Raw genomic sequence first — 27,941 nt, 5'->3', positions numbered from 1 at the left:
TATGTGAGTGAGAAATATTTTGTTACATTACTGAGATTCAGGGTCATTTGTTACAGTAATAATGATAATTAACTAATGCACTCGTCCTTAAATCTAAACAGCACTGTATTTACCATTTTCACCTAAAGGGTTCCATATAAATAGGTGTTTGAAAGCAGGAAAGATTTCATCACTATTAATAATAATAGTTCCCCTATGAAATCAATGGTACATATAGTGTCATTTGATCTAAACACTAAGAGACAGTATATTGAAATGAAATATAATTTGTTTAATTGATCTACCTATCCCTGCTAGAAACAGATTGCTTCTCTTGACTTAACATGTTCTCCTAGCTTCTTTTCTAAGCTTCACCATAGATTATGCAGAAGGACTTTTGTTTTTAGGACTTTATTTCAAAAACTGTAGCAGTTGAACTCATTTAATATTCAAAATAGAGCTACCTTATGACCCAGCAATTGCACTACTTGGTATTTACCCTAAAGATACAAATGTGGTTATCTAAAGGGGCATGTGCACCCCAATGTTTATAGCGGCAATGTCCATAATAGCTAAACTATGGAAAGAGCCTAGATGTCCATCAAAAGATGAAGGGATAAAGAAGATGTGGTGTATGTGTGTGTATACACACACACACACACACACACATATACATACATACACACACATATACGTATATGTATACACACATACAATGGAATACTATGCAGCCATCAAAAATGAAATCTTGCCATTTGCAATGATGTGGATGGAACTAGAGGGCATTACACTAAGCGAAATAAGTCAATCAGAGAAAGACAATTATCATATGATCTTGATGATATGTGGAATTTGAGAAACAAGGCAGAGGATCATGGGGGAAGATAGGAAAAAATGAAATGGCATGAAACCAGAGAAATGGACAAAACATAAGAGACTCTTAATCTCAGGAAACAAATTGAGGGTTGCTGGAGTGGAAAGGAATGGGAGGGCTGGGGTGGCTGGGTGATGGACACTGGGGAGGGTATGTGCTATGGTGAGCACTGCGAATTGTATAAGACTGATGAATCATAGACCTGTACTCCTAAAACAAATAGTATATTATATGTTAATAAAATAAATAAAGTAAAAAACAAAAAACTAAACAAGCAAACAAAAACAACAAAAAAAGAGAGACATCCAATCACCTGCCAACTAAAAATGCACTAAGCACGGTATTTTGTCTGGGGAATGTAAAGAACTCATGGCCTAGGAGGTGAGACAGATACATGACCTAAAAAATACAAAATAGTGAGATAAATGCTAATAGGTTTACAAACAAATATGGGAGTACCAAAAGTAGAGCCACAACTATTTGACACTCCATAGGTTTCATATACTTTAATATCCTAGAGGATCTTTTATAATTTCAAAGTTTATTCATCAACAGTTAGCAATAAGACCCAAGAGTATAGTAATACATCTATTATTTCCCATTGCCACTCAGCACTTTCATATTGATTGTAACAACTATTATTGATGAATTTCTACTTTTGAATCAGAAAATTAAGGTTGTATAAGGTGCTTTACCAGTGAAATATAAGAGAAAGACCAAAACTTTGGGGTTAAAATACTTGTGGATTCTACTACTTTCTATTACACCAGAGAGATGTGATGAATTTCTGTACTTTGTCTATCATTGGGATAGAAAAGAATAATAGAATTTTAGAGATGGAAAGGACCTTAGAGATCACGTAATCCAACAAGATGAATAAACTTTTCTTTTCCGTTGCCGATAAGCTGGCAAAATCTGATGAATACAACGCTTTTGAGTTATAGGTGGCCTGATGAATCGAGACGGCCATGGTTCAGCCTAAGACACTAGAGTTTCTCCACACCACAAAAAATAAACTTTCTTCATAAACAAAGTCAATTTAAGTTAGGTAGCTTTCATCACTTCTATAAATATACTCTGAATGTGGGAACAACAGAAAAAAATGTACCCCGAAAGAAAAATAGATAAACTTTTGCTTGGTTTCCCCTTTGAGACTTCGATAGAATATGTTGCAATTTCCCACTTATTCTTTTTTTAAAGAAATTCTTTTTGAAGATGACTGCAGAATATTTTCAAGAAGCTGCTATGAAATGCATTTAAAAATGAACAATGGTTTCTCAATGATTGTTGTTTATTATCTGATAATAATCAGACATAATCAGATATTTAAAAAAATATTTCGATCTTCATCAATGACTTTGAGGCCATATTAAAAAAGAAGGTTGTGGTTCCAGATGTCCTTTTCCCTGGCACTTACTGTCAATCCCTGGGCCTCTGGTTCTCCTTAGACTGGGTTTTCCTGGTCACCATTATTCTTTCATCAAAGATAATTTTAAAAACATCTAGTTCATGAGGAAAGCAGTTGTCTAAAAGCTGAATAGAGTTCATTAGAAGTTCTCAAACCTGGCTGCATATCACAGCCCATCAGACAAGTTTTTTAAAATAAAAAGATTACCAAATCTTACCCCCAACAACTGATTAAGTAGATCATGTATGAGACCTGGGAACATGGAATGTTTTTAAGGTTCCCAGGTGATTCCTGTATACAGCTGAGTTTGGGATCTGGTAACGCAAATTATCAAACCTTTTAATAACAAAAAATGTTATTTGCATCCTTATCTATTGGATGCAATATTTTGGATGATGTAATTTATAAAAGAAAATGCCTTTTGCCTTCTTATAATTAAGAGGACTCAGATTCCAACTGAATCCTAAGAAATAATATCCCCAGAATAAATGATGCAAAAGCAAATATGTCATTACCTCAAACACTCTCTGATATAATACTATAATTTGGTAGTGTACTATGTTTGGCAAAACTAAGTTAAAAGGACTCATCTACACTATATTTTGATTGTGTCAATAATCATTTTCTTTTTCTTTCTGAGTTCAAGGGTGACCTTTAGCTTTCCACAGCAGGCATGACGGTTCCCTTTCTCTTCTTCCAATGGACGTTACTGCTTATTTTATTTTTGGTGCATTGCACTATTTTTCCAGCCACAGGCACAATTACAAATCACCCTATAAGTTGCTGTCATAACTAGAGCTCCAACGGGGATTCAACAAGATTCTCTGTGTGTAATTACCCAACTGGAAGTTAGCCAGATTCCCAGGACTGCAGCCTCACACTCGTGAACAGGACTCTTTGATTGGTAATAATCATGCCCAGTCAGCAACCCAGTATTTGGAAATCCTTAGAAAGCAACTTAATGCTCTATGAAAAACATGGGACAAATCACAAGAGGAGTAGTATTTTCATAGTTGCCTGTTGCAGGTAGGTCCAACCAGCTGACAATGTAGCCAACTGATACTCAAAGTCATCTGTTTTTGCATTGAAGGTGTATAATAATTGAATGCTGGAACAGATGTGTTTTTCTCCAAATTCATTTTTTTCTGAGAAATTCCACACCTTTCACATGGTTTTATTTTTACCTGTTATGTGTGTCATTTTTCTTCCTTTCCAATGACAATGTTGTTAACAATACAGCTATTTGTGAGCACAAGAACGGCCCAAGATGTCAAAATGTACTCTAACGATTTTTCACATCGAATGCATCTGATTAGTTGCAAGGAGCATCTATTGACACTGCTTGCTGTCATCTGCCACTCCAATTTTTTTTTTTTTTTCCCACAGAATGAGTCTCTTTTTTTTTTACTCTGGTCACATTATCAGAACTGGACTTCAGGGAGATCTGGTGCTGTTTCCTCTGAGCACATTGTGGTTCAGCTGGTTTATAGCACAGGTATTAAGGTATAATGCTAGCAGAGCCCTCATCACTTTCCTCTAATTAAAAGTGAAGTTCCTTCAGCAAAACTCTTCTTCTCAATGTTGCCCCAAACAAGTCCTGAACGTTTCTCATCTGGTGGACCTTCTTTCCTCCTCTTTCTTTACCTAGAAGCCTCCCAGGAGAACTGGGCAGTTAAGAATTTGAACTCCAGAGTCATACTCACAGAGTTCAAATCCTGGCTTAGCCACTTACAAGCTGTGTGTCCTTGGACAACTTGCTTACTCTCTCAGTACCCTCCACTGTCTTATTTGAGACACATGAATTTACTCTAAATAACTAACTATGTTGTGGAAAGAATAAGTGGGTTTATAATGTTATATATACTATATTATTATTCTTCAAGACATTCTTGTTCTATGAAGTTCTCCTACTGCCCCAGCCCCCAGCCATCCTGTGCCTCCTCATGAATAAACACACATTCGACACTTAATCTTTATGTCAGTAAAGGCTGCCACACATCTTATATAATATCTCCTTTAAGAGACTGAGGGACCAGATTCATAGACTTCTGTACAGTACATAGTGCTTGACCCATGTACGTATCTACAACTTTTCTTTTGGCTGGTGTTGTTGTGACTATATATTGTTAAAAAGGAGATTACTCAAGAAAAGTAGGAAGTTTTCACAAAAAAAGTAATTCTGACATACAATTGCAAGTAAATCCCATCAGGAAGAAAAGGAGCACCTAAAGAAACCAATTCTCTGAGACACTTGAGTTTTAAAATGGAAATATTCAAAAGATGGTAAGAAGGGCTCTTAACCAGATGAAAGAGGCATGGACTTATAAGAACTATGTCAGAAAGGCGAAAGCCCCAAGTGAACTGAGGCTTGATGAGAAAAATGTGAGAGACAACAAAAGAAGCTTTTACAGTTTTATTCAGAACATGAAGTTGACAGGGATAAGCAGCTTTCTGCCTTGGGCTGGTGGTCTAATTCTATGGATAACCAAGAGGAAGAACACAGCTGTGATGTAAAAGAGAGGGATTTCCAGACTGAAAGGGGTGGAGCACAGATCTGTAGAAAAGAACAGTAGGAGGGGGAGAAAGAGCTCTGAGATCAAAGGCAAAGAATGGAGACAGGAGAGCCCAGTGGTGAAAGAATATGAGCCTTGGGTTTGAACTTGGCTCTGATAGTCACTGGCTATGTAACCTTGGGCAAATTACTTAACCCCTCGCTGTCACAGCTTCTTGTTCTAAAGAGCAGAGTTAAAAAAGCTTCCTTCATCGGAGAAATTTGAAGGATTTAAAAAAGATGGCATTTGTTAGGCATGTAGCCCAGTAGAGTTGCTAAATAAATTACAGTTGTGGTTGTTGTCTTTCAAATAATTCTTATGTTAGTACTATAATAAAGGGCATCCAGATTCTCTTAAGGGGTTTGGGTCTGCTGCCTTCCAGCAACTGTACCTCAAAGGGCCAAGAGAAATTTCCAAGGGACTGACCAACCTCCACAGAATCTGAAAAATCAGAGACCTAAATATACATTCTAAGACAGGAGGCCAAAAAATGCACTTCAGATTTTGAAACAAGATAAGGAGAAAGCTGGAATCCAGAACAGACCAGCTAAATGGAATGGTTTGAAACACATGAAAGGAACAGTGATGGCTAGAATAAGGTACAAGGAGTCATGACTAGCTGACTTCATTCCCAATCTGCTTTACCCAGTATACACACACAATTTTTATTCTAAATCAAGTTACTAAACCAGGAGATAAGTGACAATGAGCTCCATTAAAATAATGACAGTGTCTTTTTTGTTCCCTGCCAACCCCTCAATGCCTGGCACCTAGTAGGCATTCAACGATTACTGGTTCAATTCAAGGGTGAATAAATCAACAAAATAAAGGGAATGGAATAGGTCAACTATCTCTGTATTTCTATAAGCCATTCCACAGAATAGCATAAATTACTGTAGATAATGTGGAGAAACAGAAAGATGGAAGTACCTTGAAGGAGATTCATAACTGGACAAAGCCCTGGACCCAAAAGGTACTGATTAACCAATTCATGTCAATCTAGGTGAGAAGTCTATTTTCAGATCTCACTGTTCTCTCCATGACTCTGTTCTATTCAGTATGTCTTTTAAATCAATAACTGAGATGAACATATAGAAGACATATTTAGCAATTTTACTCATGATCTGGAGCCAGGAAGAGCAATGAATATCCCGGAAAGTAGAGTTGGTATTTAAACATATTTCAAAGGACTGGGACAATAGATCAGATCAGAGAAGATGAAATGTTTTAACATAATGACTCACTTCTGAATATCACATTAAATTATACAAAGAGCTTCCCTAAAACTTATTTTGTGTAGTTTTCATGATGATGCTATGGTGAATTAAATGGTGGCTCCCAAAAAGATATGCCCACTCAGAACCTGTTGATGTGACTTTATTTGGAAAAGAGGGTCTTTGCAGATGTAATTAAGTTAAAGATCTTCAGACAAGATCATCTGTGAGTAGGATGAATCCTAAATCCAATGACAAAAGCATCCTTAGAAGAGAAGGGGCTATGTCTCAGGGAAGGTGACCTAAAGATGGAGACAAAGACGGGAGGGATGCATCTACAAGCCGACGAACACCAAGGGTTGTCAGCAGCAACTAGGAGCTAGTGAAACATGGAAAGGATTCTCCCTCAGAGCCTCCAGAAGGAACCAACCCTCCTGACACCTTGATTTTTAGACTTCCGGCCTCAAGCTCTATGAGAGAATAAATTCCTATTGTTTTAAGCCCCAAGTTTGTGGTACTTTGTTACCACAGCCCTAGGAAATTAATACACTTAAAAAAACAAAAAACAGAAACAAAAACAAACAAACAAACAAACAAAAAAAACAAAGGAGGAAGCCAAAATCAGAAAGGTAGCAATATTCTGAAAATTCATTCATTTGACAGATATATATTGTGTACCAAGCATTAAACTAATAGAACAGACCTGGCCATAAGGAACTTCCATTCTAATTGAGGAAGACAGTAAGTAATGAAACCAAGCTAACATGTTGTTAAACTACTTAAACAAGGAAGTTATGAGACTGAGGCGGCTATAATTAGCTGGGGCCACTGATGCAAACAACCTGAAAGCTAAGATTATAAATGCTTTGAAGTTAAGAAATCAAAACTTGAGGACAACCAGTCAAGAACAGTCAGCTAGACTTTAAGCTATAGCAAATCAAAAACATCTTCTTTGCGGCCACACCTTCTCTGTAGGTCTTTGTGTCAGCACCTGTTGCTAATGCACCCCTACCTGCAGTTAGGCACTACCCCAAGCAAATTAAATTTTGCTCATATAAACGCTTAAAATTTTTAATATGCCTCTGTTTATCTTTTAACAATGTAATGTAGCAGGCAGTGGAAAGTGCTACAGGAAAATAAAGCAGGCTATGGAGAACTAGGGGTGCTGTTCTATACAGCTGGGAAGGGTCCTCTGATAAGGAGGCATTTGAGGAGAGATCCAAAAGTAGAAACCTGGTAGAAGAGGGTTTTGTGTAGAGACAATGAGCAGAAAGGTCCTGAGAAGGACCAAACTTAGTGAGTTTGAGGAGGATAAGGAGCCCAGGGCTGGATGGAGGAACCAAAGTGGAAAGTAGTTTTGGACTACTTGGGAAGGAAGCAGGACAGTGGGAGGCAAGGAACAGATTTTGTGGGATCCTTGTAAGCATGGTAAATATTTTTACCTTTTGCTCTGAATTAAATGAGAAGACATGGAAAATTTGGGGCAGAGGAATAATATAGTCTACATGATTTAAAATGCTCACTCTGGCTATTGTATAGAAAACAGGCTGTAGAGGGGCAAACGTGGATGTGAGGGACCAATTAGGAGGCTGTAATGGCAATCCAGATGGGAGCTCATGGCGCCCAAAACTGGGAGATTCTGATGAAGGTGGAGAGAGATGATAGGCTTCTGGGAATGTCTGAAGCTGAGATTGGCAAGAATTTTGAGAGAGGAGTCACATCTGATTTCAAGGTTCTGGGCCTAAGCAACTGGAAGGATGAGGTTGCTATTTACTGAGATGGAAAGACAACCAGTTAGTGGTACAACAGAAACTTTAACCAGGTTATACCAGCCCTCATCCAGTGTGATCTGTGCCTTCACCCCACATCCAAGAGGAGTAAAGTGGTGCTGTTCTAGAATTAAAACCAAACCAAACCAAAACTCTAACCCTTCACAAGTAAAAGATGGGAAAAGGTGACTTAGCAGTCACGTGATTAAAACCCTTAAACAAGTTCTAGTTGAGTTCCAGCCCAAATCGATCCTCCGTAGGATGACACTGACAAAAACACAAATTGTGTTGTCTTAGAGAATGGTCTTTGACCCAGGAGGTAAAAGCATGGTTCAAGACCACTAAGCATAAAGCAGGATGTTCCATTCTTAGAGTTACGCTTTTAAAACAAAGAAAACCAGCAAAGAGATAAAGAATTCAGAGGGCAGCAGCTAGAACAGAAGGGTATTCAAAGACTCGAAGGTTGAGTGAGACAGGTTTGGAGGAAGGTAAAGGTGAGACAGCAGAACGAGAAAAACGTTCAGTGAAATGGAAGATAATGATGCTGAGGTCACAGGACCACTGATCTGATTAAATGTGATAATGTATGTGAAACCACATTGCCCACGGGCAAATGCTTTACAAATGTTAAGCATCATTATTAAACTTGAAGGCCTGTCATATAGAAGAGGTTTTAGATGTGTTCTGTGTGGCCCCACAAGGTAGAGCTGGAACTGAGAGCCAGAAGCATTTCTATTGAGAGAGAAGGACTGTCCACGGACGGGAGGGGCTGCTTCAGTCAGGTGACCTCCTCAAGTCCAGAGATGTTCAAAGGCAGACCAGCTGAGCACATGACAGGGATTTTAAAGTGCAATTCTCCCTTTCGTGGTCTGTAAGTTTTATGGGGGTTTTTCTTTTTTTTTTTTCCTTTTCTTTTCTTCTTGTTTTTCTTTTTTTTTTTTCTTTTAACAATTCTGAGGCTATAGTAGTAGCTTGACGTCTTCTTCTTATTGGTTCTGTATTAGGTCCTTGGTCATATTCATCTCACGAAAAGATAATTCAATTCTCCCAATTAATGAGTAAAGCCACAGGTGGCCTTCCCACAGAGGCCCAGTTATGTCATTTAAACTACTCTCTTGGCAGAACTTATTACAGAAGAGTTTAGAAAAATCTGTTCTAACTCATCAAAGGCCTAAAATCGAATAAAAGCCAATAATAATAATTATATATCTCACCGAACCATGGTAGTGTGTTTAAACCAGGGAAGCTTTCCTTTTAAAAAAGTGGAAACAATATAAATTATTATTAGATAACTGATAAACACGACAATGATGAAATGTTCTTGCGAAGGTAAAATAATTGAGATGATAATTAGGCATAATTAGCATTATTATGAGTCAATCATATTTCAGTGAAAAGAAAACATATTTGGCTAAAAGGATGTAATTTTGTTGTTGGTACTTTTCAAATTCTTTCTGGTTCAGCTAGGTCACTCATTGTATTTGCCAATCAATTATTTCAGAGATGACTGGAGATTTCCATTTTAACAAAAGCCTTTTTTAGTGAGCAGCAGAGCTTTTAGAAGCCCCTGTCCTTGATGCACCCTGAATCTTTTCACTGGCTCTTGTCACTCTCCCTGTAATCCACATATCTCATAATGACTACTGCCAGTGTCAAACCTACAACCTAAAATGGCAATAACAAAATGACAGTGTTGAGATGAAAGGACTACTTTATTTCCCCTGTTTTATTACACCACTCTCATAGAATTGGCAGGGCAGGGGTTGGGGGCGGGTAATATTTTATCACAGAAAACAATCTTTTCCTTTTTCCCATGTCATCCATAATTTTTAAAGTTGCATTTGTTAATTTGGTGAATTCCCATCTATCCTCAATCTCCAGAGGATTTTACTCTCCCTCATGTTTTTAGGAGAATTCTTTGGACCTTGGTTAAAAAAAAACAAAAATAAAACAAAAAATGGGTGAGGGAATCTTTGAAAGTAAGGGAAGATGGATCCATAATAAAAGGAGACATAGAAATAAATGCACTATTGGACATGTTAGGAAACTGCTTAGAGGAGGTAAAACAAAGGAAATCAGAATAAATAAGGAAAAACATAAATCTGTGATTTAAATCTCCAGGACCTAGAAAGTTATGGTGGTAAAGCCCAGGTAGAGGCTGAAGATGGTGAGTTCCAATTGTGGAAAAGAAGATGGTTTTCCACAAGGAAATAGAGGTGGTTCTTTAAAAAGATTCACGAAATATGCTTAGGAGGAAAAAAGAAGGTTCTGAAAGGGAAGTTTGGTCACCGTTAGAACAGTACTTATGATACATATTACTGTGATATAGCTGACAAAATAATCATGATCCCAGGATTCTAACAATCAAAATGGAAAGCTACATTTTAAAATCTCCTCATACAAACCTTATCCTGGGGTGAGGAAGAGGGGGGATCTCTAAAAAAAAGTTATGTTAAAGAAAATAAAAATGCCATATAAATAAAAAATCCTGAATTTATCCTTGATAATTGGCACTCTCCATAGAAGCATCAAAAACACAAAGATCCTGTTAAGATACAAATTCTAGTGAATATAAAGAATTCTCACACTTTGTATGATCTAAAGAAAGATGATAATAGTGGGCATTAAAAAATGAACTACAGGATGCTTCAAGTTGGATAACAACAGTGACATAGCTTTTTACGTCTCTCAATGCACTTATCAATAATTTATTAGGAAAATGTCAAAATGTCCTTATCATGAAGGTACACAGGAAAGTGGTACTTGCTTTTAAAGACTGACAGTTCATGCAAGAAGCTTCAAAATGATCGTCAGGTGTTTGAGGCAAGCTTCCAACTCTTCCATCTAGCCACCTACTTAAATATTATGGAACATAAATCAAAGGCAGCAAAAGCGAAAAATGAGTCCTTTGAAAAATGCAGTTTTTCACAATGAAATGCAGATGAGGCCTAGTCTTGTAATTGACATATTTTATCGTTGACCTATAGCTAAGGACTCTAAGAAATATTCTGAAACTTTTGTTTGGCCATCACATTCCCCAGCACATTATCGCCACATTATTTCATTAGTTCAACAAAATTAATATTTTTACCTCTGTCATCTCTTATTTTTCTAGATGTCATCTTTTGACCTTAATGAAATCTGAGCATGTGGTTACAAAATAATGCAAATGACTTTTAACAGGCACACCCCAATGTATGTCTGGGAGAGTGGGGTCTCCTTCAAGAAAAATGCAAAGATGTTGTAAACACAGGCAGCAAAGCAGGACTAAACAAGGGGCCTGCCGCCCATGTTTGAAAGACAACACTCAGTTGGAAGTATAATTCATGGTAACAATCCTTGAAAACATACTTTGCCTTGTATTTTTAATAATCACCTTTATGACCGTGGTTACTCATTTCCATGAGAAAAATAGGTGTTTCCATTGTCATTCCTGATCATGTAAAGATTGTGAGATCTGGAAACAAACTGTGTTTGAATCCCAGATCTGTCATTTCCTGGGTACCTGACTTGGTACCTCAGCTTCCCTGTCTGTATAATAAGGATAATGATAGGATTTTATAAGATTATTGTGAGATTAAATGATGTCATTTATGTAGAGTACTTTAGGATTGTGGCTGGCCCATAACAGGTATTATATAAGCATTAGCTGCTGTTGCGGCTACTACTACTACTACTACTATTACTACTACTACTACTATTACTATATTATTGTTACTGTCATTAGTGTTATAGTCATAATCTCAACAGAGTATCTGAATATAAACCGAATGAAGAAGATGAAAATTTCCAGTCTTTCAATACCTGTGCTTTATCCCCAGTAAAACAAATTAAACAACTGCATACATAAAGGTGCACTGTTAGCTCCATAAATACACAAAAGTATCATTTTAAAAAAAATGATTGGTTTTTATAACCATCAGATCAATAGTGTATGCAGGGAAAATAAATATTTTAAATCTAAAGTATGATTAATTCACATCTGAACAGAGATCAGCTTATATAGAAAACAAAGCATAACTGAAAGTTAAATTTGCTTTTTCACTGAAAGAAAAAAATCACCAAAACTATGAGTATAGATTACTTATTGTAAGGTAGGTTTCACATGGTTGCCGCATTTGGCATTACAACTTTCTCTACAGATTCACAACCTCATTTTCTAACCACCTCGAGCTATCTATATACCAATAAATGTTGGTGTGATCATGTATCAGTTAGTGAAGCAGACTGTATTACTGGCCCCAGTTTTTCACCCCTCTCTCTTTCCCCCTGCCCATTACCAGGTGACTTTGTACTTCCTCCCCAAAGGTCAAGTCTACTTTCTCACCTCTTGACTTTGGGGTTAATCATAAGATTTGCTTTGGCCAACAGCATGAAGCAGTAATGAGCCAGTAACAACCCTAGGCCTCAAGAAGCCAAGCATGTTTTTGCCTCTACCACTTAAAAATAAATAAATAAATAAATAAATAAATAAATAAATAAATAAATAAAAATATCCTGACTATGCTAGCTTTCTAGTCTCAAAGGACCCAAGGAAATGAGACCCAAGGAATGGAGCAGCACCAGTAAGCAGCCTCAACCAAGTCCAGACTCAAATCTCAAATACACCTCTGGTTTATCTTCAGAAGAATGAACAGGCTGGCTGACTCCCAGTAGGCTCATGAACAAGCTCAGGAGATATCAAGAAAGCAGCCCAGCAAAGCTAAGTCTGATCAACTGACCTTAACCGACCCTTAGGCTATAGTCATAAATTACTTATTTTTAATAAGCTATTGGATTTGGGGGTGTTTTGTTACATAGCAAAAACTGACTCATATAGTTAGAATATTTTCCATTTTAAGTAAAATAAAATGACCCTAACTACCTTAGCATTTAAAAAATGTATGGTTTCACCAAACTGAGAAGGCCAGTGATAGCTCTGGCTTCAGGTATAGTTTGACCAAAAGGTTCAGCATGTCCTCTGAAAATCCCTACAAATTTCTCTGTAGTCTCTGGGCACTAGACTTTTCTATGTATGAGCTTTGTCTCAGACAAAACCACTCACTTGGAACAAAAATGGCAGAAATTCTGAGCCACTATTTGCACACTTAACCTTCATATTTCATCTTGAAGCAAGAGAGATGAAGAATGCCTTTATCCCAGTACTGCAAACAAAAGTCCTGAAATTTGCTCTGATAGGACTATCTTAGATCCCTGTTTGTTCCTGAATCATTCAGTGTGGCTGGGGGAAGAAATGATCTGATTGACTCTTCCTAAGTTGTGGGTTCCAAACGTAAAGTCAAATTTACCAGATTCCATGAATTTATTCCAGTGCCAAGGACTGCTGGGAAGGGGAAGAAGAAAATAAATATGGGAGAAGCGACTAGCAATACACACAGCACACGTTCTGTTTTGTGGTGTATTAGCACATCTTTCTCACATTGGGTCTCAGATATTCAAAGACTCAGATTGTTACCCCTGCCAAATACTCTCTCATTAATGGCAATAAATGCTACTTATTTGAATTAACCATATATACTGAGAGGTATAAAGATTTTTTTAGATAAATAAAAATGTTAAAAGACAAGAAAACAAAAGAAGTTATAATGCCACCATTGATCCCCCAGTAACTAGAAAGAGCTTCTCTTTGAAATCTCAGTACCACCTGCTTTGCATCTGCTCGACCAACTGAGAAATGCAGGTCTGGCAAAGAGAGAAAATCCATTTTAAGTAGATCTGTGACAATACAGGGCGAGAAGGTCTTGAAATCCACCAAGGGTTTTAATCAATAAGACTGACAGCACAGAGCATGCCAGAAGCCAGGAAAAGAAGAGTTTGCAAAAAGCATTCAAGACACAGCCCGAACTCTAAGGTTCTGGTGACAAACCAGGGCCAGTGAGGCAGAGGCACATACCACGATCTTTCTCTTCTGATCTAAGGAAAGGCGAGAGAGGAAAGGGCTGATTAGCTCAGGGAGGGAGGGTTTTTGTTCTGTTCTTTTCCATTCCAACTTTCCAAATCAGGGGGGAATTCTAAAACCCATTGTCTGATTTCAAAAGTTGGGTCTGAAAAACACGACAAGCTCTTTTTTTTGTTACCTAATTCTCAGCTGTAAACCGAAGCTCTTCGAGTGTGCATGCTTCATAAAAGGCAAAGGGACTTAATTGAATTTTGCATGCCGCTTCTAAGTGGATTGCTAGGGTATACCAGGATTAATTAGTTTCGTGTTGTTAATTCAATTCAAAGGTTGCTGATAAACTAAGACCATCAAACTCCATTAGGAGAAACAAAAACTGCTTAATTATGACAGCATCTTTGGGGTTGTGGATAAGTTTTATCAGTATGCTAAAGTTTCATCCTGGGTTTTTAGGATTTGTGAAGAATCCATGGTAGTGGACCAGAGAGACCTCAATGATTAAAGCACTTTTCACCAAATTGTTAACTTTCCAAATCTGGTAACTTTAAAAGAAATTAATCCTTGATTTCAATGGCTCTTTCTGCTCTTTTGAATGTAAAATTTCGTTTGTGGAAAAATAACTCTCAGAGAATGAGAGTTCTCTAGCCTATTTGCATGTCTGCATGTAAAATGTACAAGATTGTAGATTTGGATTTTGCTCTGTCTCCCTACGTGAAACCTTCACTGCGTTGTCACAATCACAGTACCACGATCCCTTATGTATGAAAAAAGTCTTTTTATCAATTACATATTTTATTTTGTGTAGAGAATGTTGGAAGTACGATTAGCAACACTGTCTTACAAATAACCGTCTCTCCAGCCTTACCCCTAGCTAAACTTCACCTCTCTATGAACGCACCTAGGAGAGCATGCTTGCACACGGGAGCACACACACTCATTGCCTTACCATTTGGTTTAGATGCACATGAATACTGCAGTTCAGAATCCAGCCAACTTTCTTTGCAGCTTGTTATACTGGATCCCTCCAACATCTTTCCACATTTAGTACAAGACACTTCTCTGCTTCTGGAACACTCCCCCAGGTATGTGCATGTGTGTGCACACACACAGAGATGCAAGAGACACCCCAAAGGCACAGACATGTGCACACATACACGTGCACACATACACATACACATGCACACACTTCTACTAATTGCTCCTCAGCTTTTAGTGTACCCCCTTCACCTCACCTAGGACATCATCTTTGATCCCCAAGACTAGGCTGAATATCACTCCTCTGGGCCACTCCAGCACGAACATTTAGCACTAATGTTGCAACTGACACACTGTAATAGGCTGTAAATTTATCAGTGACTCTTACCCAGAAATTAAGCTCCTGAATGACGGGGACTATACCTTACTCATGGTGGTATCCGTACAGTACAACACATGGCACACTGAAGAAATTCCATCAGCATTTTTTGAATAAATGAATAAAGGCCAGAATGATTCCAAAATTAGCTGCAGAATCCCTTTTAGATATTATTCCATTCTAGGTCATTTTATTAATGACCTCTTTACTTCTACCCACCAGTCTGGCATCTCTACAGACTGATTAACCTCTAGCAACTCCTCTAGGAGAGACTTGCTGGTGCCTCCCAAATTCCTCCCTTTGCTTTTGTAAAAGAACACTAGAGTTTTAGCAGAGAATACTGAAATAAGGGAGGGGCCAGGGAGACATTTCCCATACTCCAGTTAAACTGATTGTTTGAATAATAATGGTCGTTGAAATGTAAACATAAATACTATATGGGAATTCTGGGGAGTATTCTTAAAAGGAAAATACATACCCTCCTTCAATACTTCCTCCTTCTTGTTGCTTCAGATGGTGGAAGCAGCGGCTGGTTCTCTAGCAGCCATATTGGACATGAGACAGTATGTTATAGAAGGAGGCTGTTCTCCTGAGTTTTCTGGAGTCCCCATCCCAGCCACACCACACTTACAACTTACTGCCAGACTTCTTTTATATGAGAAAAAAAAAATCTCAGTAAAGTAAGCATTATTTCAGCTTTTAAAAAAAATATAATAGCTAGGTCTAATCCTAAATACTATAACCAATGCAACAAGAGAATTTCTATATCTAAGTCTTAGAGGGCCATTCCCTGTCTTTGCCCTGAGTAAGCCATGGAATCAGAGAAATCAATATCCAGTCTGGCTAGGAATTTTTTTGATATAGCTGTAAACTAACCTTTCCCCAGACTATATATCCTCTTATCTTCAGTAAAACTCTAAATTAGCCAATTTTCCACCCTCCCACTTTTTTTTTCCAGCACATATGGTTGCAGATGACTCAAAGACTTTTCTGAGATAACATACTTGTAGTTTTTCCCAAGTCCTAAAATTTTAGACCAGTGTTTCTCAAAGGATTGTCCCAGACCTGCCTCAAAATCTTCTGGGATTATTATTGTTAACAGAGAGTCCTGGCCTTAAACTAAAAACACTCAGTCATGACCGCTGGACACAGATTGTCTATATATATTTTTTTTAAGTTGCCCATGTGATTGTGAGACATAAAATAGTCTGACAAACCACTATCTTCTAAGAGACACTACAGAGAATTCTTGTTACCTTCAAAATCTCAATTCAGAGGGCTTCTCTTCCTCTACAGAGACCCAGGCTACCTCCCACCCATCTTGCCAAAATTAGAGCTTCAGAAATTCTACTGTTTTGCTACCCCAACTGTGGGCCATGGACCAGTGGTATACACATCCCTTGTTAACAGTGACAGTCTTGGACCTCACCCCAGGCCTACCAAACCAGAATCTGCATCTAACCAAATGTCCAGGTGCTTCATAAGCAAGTTAGTGATTGGGAAGTGCTGAGCTCCTGGGCAGTGCCTTTTCTTGAAATACATCAGAGCCTTCATCCATTCCCATCATTTGGCTACAGGCTACAACATATATTATTCACAAACCTGCTGCTTGCTGAGGCCAGTGGTACAACTGTTCACTGAGCATCTACTGAGCACCATAGACAAAAGTGTAGGAAGATGTCTAAAGGTGAATATTATGTGACAACTTGGCTAGCATACATTACCCAGATAATTTGGTCAATTACTAATCTAGATAATGCTATGAAGGCACCTTTTAGGTGAGATTAGCATTTAAGTCAAGATTCTGAGTAAAGCAGATTACCCTCCATAATATGTATGGGCCTCAACCAGTCAGTTGAAGACCTTAAGAGCAAAAAGATTGGCCTCCCCTAAGAAAGACAGAATACTCCCAGCAGCTATTCTCCAGCCCTGACATCCTACCCTGAAGATTGTGGACTTGCTATCTTCCCTGATTGCATGAGCCAATTTCTTAAAATAAATAAATCTCTCCCCCTCACTCTCTCTCTCTCTATATATACGTGTGTATATGCATATATGTATATACCACATATATATAACATATATTGTATACAGTCTCTTGTATATGTATAATATACATATCCCTCCATATTTATTGATAATATTTAAATATACTTATTAAATATATCTAATATCTATAAATATTAATACAATTATATTTAATATATAATATTAAGTGTATTTATGTAAATGTATAAATATTTATCATACACACATATTTTAGTGGTTCTGTTTCCCTGGAGAACCTTAATACAATATATTTGTATTATATATCCAATACACTAGTCAATATGTTGACTAATACAATATATTTGTTTCAAATTCTTTGCAAATCTCCTTTACATCGATTCATCCATCTCATCAGATTCTTCCATTTTTCCCTGTTACCTATGAAATAAATCCCAAACTCCTTAGCATATTTTTTAATACTTCCAAGGTCTCATCCCCACAAGTGCACATTTCTGCCTCGTCAGGCTACTCTCTGGTTTTTAGATGAGCTTTTCTGTCTCTGTTCGTTCTTTCTCTCCTCGGCTTCCTTCTCATCTCTGATGCTTATCTCATATGACCCATTTTCACTTACTGAATATGAACATATAAACATTCGTTGATTATTGAATAAAACCTTCCCATTCCCAGGATCTCTTGCCATTAATTAATTAATGACAATTAGTGATTATTCCCTGAAATACCCTTGAACAATTATTTCATTTCATATGAAATATGTTGCAGTTGGTTAAATGTACAGGAATCTCACTAGACACTGAGCCCCTTGAGGGCAGGAAATATGTTTTTATTACACATCTTACTTTTTGCATGTATTCCTTTCAGTTTCTTAGTAAAATTTATTGAATGAATATAAAATCATTGTATGTTTGATATATACTTTATTACTGACATTTTTAATATATTATGAATATTAAGTGGAGAAGGGGAATACATTTGCTTTTTTTTTTTTTTTTTGACTTTGCAATACAAATAACTCCAAAACTAAAAGACAAACTCCCCACTCTCAGAGGTTACTGTTTTATGGGATACCTGAAATAGCACTCCCTTTCCTTACTCTGTCCTTTAACTCTGCCTTATTCTTCTTTGTAGCTCATGTTACCACCTGACACTTTACTTATGTATGGTTTTGTTTATCACCTGTCTTCCTCCTCTAGAATATAAGCTCTATGGACTTTGTTAATACTTAATAAATACATATTGAATGAATTCATTTATCTCTGAGCATCAACATGTGGTCAAGACAGGAGTGCTTATCCACTAAAAATAACAAAAATATTTACATACTCACGATGGAAGGAGCTGGATGCACTGCCTTGCTGTAGAATGGTGAACAATCAGTCTTGTTGGTTTTGTCTTTGTCTTGGGTAATGTGAGAAGCTGACCGAGGTTAAAGATTCTCCAAGTAATTTTTAGCAGCAGTCTGGAAATCAAACGTTATACAAACCATGGTCACCCTGCTCTGCCCAGAAGAAGGGTCACTTTTTCTAAGTTGCACAAAGTCTTCCTATGGACTAGAGGTAATACTGCATGGAAGACGAATACATAATGCAGGTGAGAACTGTATAGCTTTGATTAAATCAGGAACAGAACCCTCTCCTCTGGCCTCATCATTCCCCTGTGGTCCCTAAGGCATCTTTGGGGAAACAGGAGTTCCTGAAAAGCACTTTGAAAACCACACTAATCGATGCATCTGGGGAGACTTCCAGCGTCAAGCATCATTAATCAGGTGGGACTTTTAGTCTGAAAACAACTGAGGCTTAAAGAGGTGTGAAGTTTTGATAGAAGCTGACTGGCACTGATTTCATAGAGATACAAGAGGAAGGAACCTGACAGTTAGCATCTGTAAGCATTTAGATTATAATGGAACCAGGGGCAATAAGCAGCCTGGATTTTAAGATTGAATCAAACTGGGCAAACCTAATTGCTTTTTTTTTCCCCCTTTTTTTAAAAGGGAGTGGGAATTGCATGATTAATAAAAGAGAGGAGAAAATGAAGATGTAACATAACCTAATTTTGGTAAAGCACTTAATACAGTATCTAATAAAGTTTTACTTGCAAAATGAATTCAAATTGGATTGGATTTGAAATCTGGCATTCTATACTGGCTGAAAGCTGAGGGCTGGTGACATAGAAACCAAGGATAGAGGTGACGTATGACATTACAGAGGTGTCTGGTAGCCCTGCCCCAGGAATCAATGAAGCTCTAGAGTTAGTTAACAGCTTCATTAATGATCTGTATGATGAGACAAAAGACCATCTTAACAAATGTTATTGAAGAAACTGTGGGGAGATGCTGTGAATTCCAGTCTCAGCTGAGAGGTGTGCAATAAGAAAATAAATATGCAGAAACAACTGGAAAGAAACTTCTTAGAAGCCGATACTTGAGGGGAAAACAGTTTGCAAGATTTTGACAAAATGCATTTCTTTAGTTTTATAAAATAGCATTCTTAGAGATTTGAGTAAAACAAACATTTAACCCAACCATGAAATTAAATGCTAGTCTAGATGCCTAAGACAATCTGTTCCCCAACAAAACTAAAATATAAATAAATAACCACATGGCATTAAAAAGTAGCAGCTAGAGAAAAGTCATATTTTTTTCTTCTAAATGTTTCTTTTTCTCTTGGAGTATTAGTGAGAGAATGAATGCAAGGAACAACAGAAAGGGATTTGATTTTTTTTAAAGGGGAGGAGGAGATGACATCAGCAGACAGAGGCCATATTTGTAAATCCCACCACCCCACCCCCCAGATAAGAAGGACTCTATGTTTTTCTAGAACTAAGATTAAAAAGAAAAAAAGAAAGAAAGAAAGAAAGAAAGAAAGAAAGAAAGAAAGAAAGGTGAACTCTGATCATTCACATGATCTCAAAAGCCAGTATGTCCCTTCCATTCTTACTCCCCTCCTCTGCCCCAAAGTATAGAGAAGAAGCCAAAACATACTCCATGATTAAAGTCATTCATTTGGCTTGTCATTTCTATGTAACAGGATGAAAAGCAGAATCTTAACCGTAGGAAGCACACATTATAGTAGCGAGAAAGCCAAACACATTAATATTGAAAGAAACAAGTGCTCAAATCCAATGTGGGTTAAGAACATGGGTAAATTCAGGAAAATCATGGAGAAGGAAGCATTTGTAACTTAAAGACTCAATAAGCATTTACTGGGGGTCAATGAGATCACAGAATGGTGGAGGGGTGGCAGCATTAGAAAGCAATGGGTAAAAATAGTAGAAGGCACAAATCCCTGACCAACCTTAGAAGCTATTCAAAGAAGTTTCACTTTTATCCCATCTGTATTGGGAAACCAGTACAGGGAGAATTCCAGGTCAGAGGATGGCATGGTTGAATGTATATGTCAATGAGATCATTCTGGCATCCAGAGTATTGTAATAGTTTCCTCCTAAGAGTTTCCCTTCCTGTCCTTCTCTTCTTACAGTCCAGCCTTAACAGTGCAGCCAGACTCATCCTGGTAAAATGTAACTCAGGTCATAACTTCTGTTCAAAATCACCAAATGCATCCTATCTCAGAGAAACAGAAGTCCCAGTTCTTGCTATGACCTATGAGATTCTGCATGATCTGGCCCCTGTGAGCTCTTAACCTCTTCTGCTACTGCTCTCCCTTGTCTTCTCCACTCCATTCCAACCACAGAAAAGCACCAGAGTATACCTCTGCCTACTCTTTTCTTCTAAGCACACCTGTCTCCCAGATACTTGCACTGAACAGCATTAGTCCTTTCAAGGCCCTGCCCACATGCCACATTTGCAGTAAGACTATCCCTAACCACAGTACCTAAAATTTCATCTCCGTCTCCCCGATACTTATATCCCTTTCCTCACTTTATCTTATTAACATTTATCATTTTCTCATATATTATGATAAGATCCACAAGGGCAGGAAATCTTGTCTATTTTGTTCCTGTCCTCAGAACAGTTCCTGCTAATACTAAATCCTCAATAAATATTTATTGAATAAATGAATGAATGAGAAAACTACTGAAACGTAAATCCTGTAGGATTGAAAATAGGAGGCTATGGCAGTTGTGAAGAAGCCTTAAATAAGGGCAATCACAGGGCAGATAGAAAAGTGAAAATGGGGACAGGAGATACTTAGGGTACAGAATCAGTAGAAATTGAATTAGTGGGGATTAAGACGCCAGGAAGGATTCAGGAAGAATGGCTCCCAGGTTTCTGGTTAAAGCAACCATGGAGATGGTAATTCTATTTCCCTAAATAGGGAACATGGTAGAGCAGGAAAGAAAGAAAGGGAGAAGACAATAGATTCAGGTTTTGACATGTTGAGTTCCAAATGTCTAATGTAAATTTGCCTGGATCTAACAGTTTACTGTGGGATGTTCCATGTCTTGGTAAGAGAATATGAAGTAAAGGTCTTTGTTTCCCTCCAGGGTTTTCTCTATGCAGATGAAATTCCAAATTTCAAATGAAAAGCTACTCTGCTTCCCTGTAGTGAGCTCTGAGTTGTAGAAAGTAGCAAAACCACCCAGAGCACCAGACAGAAGGTCCAACTGGGAAAGGGTAGTGAAGGCAGGTGAGAAGGCAAAGTGCCTGAGTAACAGGTACAAAGAGCCCTAGCCGACCCTTAGGTATTCATGCAATAAGCTTGGGGAGGAGGCTGTGCTGTAGACCAGGGACTTAGGTAGCCAGTGGAGCAGCCCAGAGGATAGAGACTTACCGCCTTCCCTGGAAACACAACAGTCTAGTCATGTGTCTCTGAATCAGGGCTCTGTTTCTTTCACTTATGTTCACATGCACTAAGGTAGAAGAAACCTGGTCCTTAGGACTGAAATAAATTTCTATGTAGAGATGCTTCTAAAACTGTAGTTTCAATCTTATGAGGGAACAAATAAGTGCTACCATCATTCCAAGTGAACTAAAAATGAGTTGAACGAATTTTAAGAAATATATCACCAATGGTGCCATACATACACATACATGTGTTCACAGAAGAGCCACTGAATCAATTAGGGGCTTCATCATGAAGGCATATGAAAAAACCATACAACTTCTGTACAATTTGTTTTTTCCTGATATATCAACATTTTCATCAAAAGACACCAAATAAATATGCTATAAGAAAGGATATCTTGACACTATGGTTCCAGGCAAAGATATGCCTACTCATTTACTTGACTCATGGTTCCTAGTCAGAGAACATCATATGAATTGAGTTTGTACTGTGTGCTGTATTTGGATATACCCCCAAACACTTTTCTTTATGTTCATATACCAAGTGAGAAACATGAATAGACAGCATTTTCTGGCTTTCTGCTGTGTTTCTACGTATGTTGAAGTGCTCTTAGGTTTAGCTTGATTTTACCCCAAAGTTTTGGGTGTGCTATCACTTTATTTTCACATGCAGCTGGAGAGTAAGACAGATGACCATCTGACTCTTCATCACCTTCCACAGGATGATGTCCTGACACACCAATCCATCTTCTCTCTTCCCTATGAGTAACCTTCATTACAATCAAATTGCATTACATTTCCTGTTTTGAGTGACATTTATTTGCTTTCAAGTTGTTATTAGTTGTAGAAACTTATTTATGTTGTTCAAAATGATAAGATTTTTCTACCTGTGAATAATGTTTGGGTATTTGGGGTTGGGTGGCATGTATCACAACTTTTTCAATTAAAATTAATAGAAAAAATGTTTTTAGTTAATAGCTTTTCACATACTGGCAAGGTTTTCAAAACAAAATCATTAAATGAGGGAGCAGGAGATTCTGTTTTATCCTTCTAGTATTCCTTTTTTGCAAATAACCACTTCTAATTAAATAAAACAATACTAACAATCTGGTCCTTGTTTCTTGGTTTGGCTTGGTTTTTGTTTGTTTTAATGAAAACTACCAATTGATTCCTCCTCAAGATGCCTCTTTTTGCAGGTAGTTAGGTCTCACTTGAAAACTCCTGCTTACCTGCCCCAGAGTTAGGCCTCTGAATTCTTCTTCCCTTGCTAGGGGGACCAAAGCAGCAGGGAAATGATAACAGGCCTAACCATGCCCTTCTGGATTGTCTGCAGATTCAATTTTCTCCAAGAAATCCAGTCCCCAGTGAAGCTGAGTGACAGGAAAGCCTTGCCAAGATGCCAGACTCTCAAGAATGCTAGGGCAAATAATGACTGACAGCGGGAGGCCAGCTAGAGGAGGGGAAACAGAATGGGAGGGGGAAGGAGAGGGAATGAGTTAGTTGAGCTGTGCAGCAGGAGGGTAGAAGGGAGGACAAGGAGTAACATCGGGAAGGGAACATGTATAGACCATATACGTGCGCATGCTCACACACACGTGCATACACACACATGCAGACCACAAGCAGGAAAGCACTAAAGGAACCACGTATATGGGAAACCACAACATCCTCCATTCAGATTCTTCTGCCCTCGTTAATGCATAGTGTTCCCCAAAATTTGCCAGGGCACAATTTTATACTCAGGTTCACACTAAGGCCCCTGAGACAGTATAAAAATTAATCTTGACCTGCATCGTTTCTGGAATGAATTTTCATAGGTTTTTCATCTCATTGGATCCCTAAATCATATCACTTGAATACTAAGCCCATTTAAAAAAAAAAAAAAAAAAGGTCTGTAAGCTCCCTCAAATCCTCAAAATGGCACATAACAGCTCTAATGTATGAGTTTTGCAAACAAGATTTCTTTTACATGGACTCTAACTCTTACTCAAATGGTTCTGAGGAAAGAAATACTACATCCTCTCAAATTTGATTAAGGGTGACATGAGGGCTAAATGGGTTTTCTTTTGGATTCTGACATGATAGTCACAGAAAGACAAACATAGGCCAGTGTTACTAAAGGGTGGATCTCCTCACACCTCATCTTGCCTGGAAATTACTATTAATAGCAAAGAAATAAATTCTATAATAGACAAATCTACACTATTAGTGGTGGCCTTAATGTAGTTTACACTTCACTAAAATCTAATAGAAGAGCTTATCAATAATATATACATTTGAAAATCATTAAAATCACTAAAAACAGCTAAAAGTCCTTATTTTTTCCAACTTCATATTATGAAAAATTTCAAACATATGGAGTATGTTTAAGAAGTAGGTCCAATGAATATAACTGTCACCTGAAGTCAACATTTATATTCTTCATATTTGCTTTATCTATAAATATATGTGTATATACATACTTTTGGGGTTTTTTCCTAGATCATTCGAAAGTAAATTGCAGATGATATAATACATTATCCATAAATACTTCAATGTGAAGCCCCTAAAAAGTACATTCTTCTACATAAACATAATTTTACTATCACACCTAAGAAAATCACAGTAATTCCATAATATCGTCTATGGCCCAGTGCATATTTAATTTTCCTATCATGCTCAATATGGCTTTAAAGATTTTTTTTTACATGGATTATCAAGGTTCTCACATTGCATTTGTTCTGTCCCTTTGGTTCCTTTATCCTGCAGCAATCCACCAATCTATGTGTTCCTCATGACACTGACTTTTTGAAGAGATATCAACATTTCTATGATAGATGGTTCCACATCCTAGATTTGACTTAATATTTTCTCATAGCATTAACTTGCTTCTCTATTCCCTTCACTTGTTATAAACTGGAACTTTGATCTAAACACTGATTAGGCTTAGGTTAACTATTTGGGGCGAGAGAATTTATAGGAAATGCTGTGTCTTCAGACTCCATCACAGCAGAGACACGTAAGTTAGGTTGTCCTAGTGTTATTAATAAGAGTATGTGTATCATCCCTGCTGCATCTCCTGACGATAAAGTTATGTTCTCCCTTTACAATCAGCAACCTGGGGGGCTGTTCCTTTGGCATCGTGTGAATATCCCATATGCCAACAACCTCTCACCTAATGATGTTCTCCTCCATTTACCCATGCAGATCCAAATCAAGACTTTCACCAGGAACTGGAGAATGGTGATTTTCTAATCCCACCATTCTTCTACATTTAGTTGTGGGATTTTTTTTTTTTTTTTTCAGTAAAGAAGAGCTACTCCTCAACAACCAGGGATGAACCATAGTTCCTTCTAAAAGCATAAAGTAAATCCTTTATTTTTATTGTTTTATTTTTAATCACTACATTTCAGAGTAAAGAGCTTATATAATAACCACCTCCAATATTGTCAAAGAACTCTCACCCTTAGTCTGGATTCATGATTTTTGTTTATTCAGTGTTTTCAATGTAATTATAATTATTATTCTTTTAACAGTTTTGATGTTCAAACTGCCAAAAATTTGGACCAGTGGCAGCCCCCAGGGACTTGGCTCCTGAGTTCTCGGATGTGCTCCTGTTGGTCTTTGAGTGTCTCTTTGTCTTAGAGCACAACATGCCCCTTGCTAATACTGTCCCCTGCCCCAAATGTGGAATTAGCTATTCCTCTGATGAGCTTTCATTGCTTTGAATGGGGAATGGTATTTAGAAAACAAGATCCAGTATTAAATGTGCTAATCGCTACTGGGGTATTATTATTTCTAAACAATAATTTTTAAAAGGGTAGTATTAACTGTAGTTTAATTTTAACCATGATTATAGCTTAGCAGAGGCTTCCTTCACACCTCCCAAATGGTCTAGACTTAACTACAGTATATTTTGCTATAAAGAGAATCAAATGAAACAGACCCTTCTCCAACTGGCAATCAAGGAAATATGGTTACTTTCTGCAACTACAACTTTAACGTAAACACGGAAGAGGTAGGTGAATTTACTTAAAAGTGTTTGTCTTTCAAAAAAAAAAAAAAAAAGACTAGGTTGATCAGAAGAGGAGTTAGTAAGCCATAGCAACAAAGGAAAAGAAAGTTGATCATAGGAATGCTCACTCAGGAGAGAAGGTGGTTAGACGCAATGACTCATCCCATCTGGGTCTGGTGGTAGATACGTCCCCATGGAGGAGATAAATAAGACTGAGGCCTTAAACCATCTGATCCCATCCCATGCTCAAGCAGTATCTTTTCCTTTCTTTCTTTCTTTCTTTCTTTCTTCCTTTCTTTCTTTCCTTCTTCCTTCCAATTTAAATTTTGTTATTTAACATACAGTGCAATATTGGTTTCTGGAGTAAAATTCAATGATTCATCACTAACATACAACACCCAGTGCTCATCACAACAATTACCCTCTTTAAGACCCATCCTCCTTCTAGCCCATTCTCCAACCACCTCCCTGCATCAACCCTCATTTCGTTCTCTATCATTACGAATCACTTATGACTTGTTTCCCTCTCTCCTTTTTTTATTTCCCTCCTTCCTGTATATTCATCTGTTTTCTTTCTTAAATTCCACACGAGTGAGATCATATATATGGTACTTGTCTTCCTCTGACTTATTTCACTTAGCATAATACACTCTAACTCCATCCACATCATTGCAAATGGGAAGATTTCATTCTTTTTGATGGCTGAATAATATTCCATTGTGTATATACACCACATCTTTACCCACTCATTAGTCAATGGACAACTGGGCTCTCCCCATAGTTTGGCTATTGTTGATAATGCCGCTATAAACATTAGGGTGCACCAAGCAGTATTTTTCTGATCATGACTTGGCATCTGTATCAGCCAGCTATTATTGCACAATGCTCCATAACAATGCAAAAACCTCAGCAGCTTTCAATAACAAACGTTTGTTTCTTATTTATAGATCTTTGGGTTAGGTGTGATTGCTCTATTTTAGACTTCAGGTTGGGCTCAGATCTGTTGCGTGTGTCTCTCATTCCTGGATTCAGATGTGAAGGAGCATAGCTACTTGGGCATATTCTTCTCATTATTCAGGACAGGTATACAAGTGCAAGTCAAACCACAAAAGCATGTTTAAAGCTTTGAATTGCATGTTTTGTATAGCATGCCCATAACAGTCCCTGGCCAAGTCAGGTCACAGGGCAAAGCCCAAAGTCAGTAAGAGCAGATAAATATATTTTGCTCTCAAGCCAATCATGACAAAGGTGGAAAAAAGGGAAGAACTGTGAAAAAATAATACACACACTAAAAAAAATCATTCTATGTGGCATGTGTACAGGAAGAAATGGGGCCATCCTATTCTTCCCGATCTTGTATTTCTTACAGCAACTAATAATTTATCATACTTGTCTCTGAAAACTTGATTAATATCATCCTTTCCAGAAATGAATACATTTTGCTGGACTGACTAGTCACGATACAGGTTTCAAGGTAATTGCCAAGAGCTGCACATGGATGACCCATGCAACTAAGCCTATGGTTCATAGATAATAACACTCAAATTTGGCCAGCTGGATATTTATTTGGGGGCACAACATTCAATATCCATTCAGAAACTGGATACCTTTCACCTACTCCTCATGCCCCATCACCTCAACCATGCTCTTTAAGGGATGAAGTCACACGAATCTGTATGTCCAGCCAAAGACCAATGGTACTACTTGGTGGAGTAGGAAGAACAGTGGACTTTGATTCAGACGGTCTTGATTTGTGTCCTAATTCCACCCTCTGTCATCGCTGTGATTTCTGATCAAATCATTCATTTTCATGGTCCTCATTTTCCTTAGTGCGAAAATGAAGGCGAGGAATACTCCCTTATTTACCACCACATTGTAAGACTCTAAGACAAAATAGATCAACTATCATGTGCCAGAACTATAATAAAAGAAGTTGTTATTAAAGAATTTTCCTTTAGTGCCCATTGTGCTCTGCCACCTCTGCTGGCACTCTCTCCCAGCCACCTGTATCCCCCACCCCCATGCACATACTGTTCAACCATAAGAGTTATCTAGACCAAATGGGAGGGCCCTCAGTATGCTCCAGCCACAGAATCAGTCCATGAATCATCTTTGTATGCGCAGCTTGTTCCTGGTTGATGGCAGCTGTG

The 27,941-nt window shown here is 37.8% G+C and overlaps 1 long non-coding RNA gene across 1 annotated transcript; it reads right to left on the bottom strand.

The window, feature by feature from the left end:
* Window positions 1-1,773: 1,773 nt before the first annotated feature.
* LOC116877434 lies at window positions 1,774-22,441 on the bottom strand. Its single transcript, XR_004384649.1, has 3 exons — window positions 22,429-22,441; window positions 15,919-15,922; window positions 1,774-1,848 (listed from the first exon to the last, which is right to left on the bottom strand). It is a non-coding gene; the product is annotated as an uncharacterized LOC116877434 (long non-coding RNA).
* Window positions 22,442-27,941: the final 5,500 nt, after the last annotated feature.

Source organism: Lontra canadensis, unplaced genomic scaffold (genome assembly GCF_010015895.1).
Source record: "Lontra canadensis isolate GAN:19392208 unplaced genomic scaffold, GSC_riverotter_1.0 scaffold52, whole genome shotgun sequence".
Lineage (NCBI taxonomy): Eukaryota > Metazoa > Chordata > Mammalia > Carnivora > Mustelidae > Lontra > Lontra canadensis.
The sequence above is the reverse complement of the archived record's forward strand: the minus strand, read 5'-3'. Positions and strand labels throughout refer to the sequence as shown.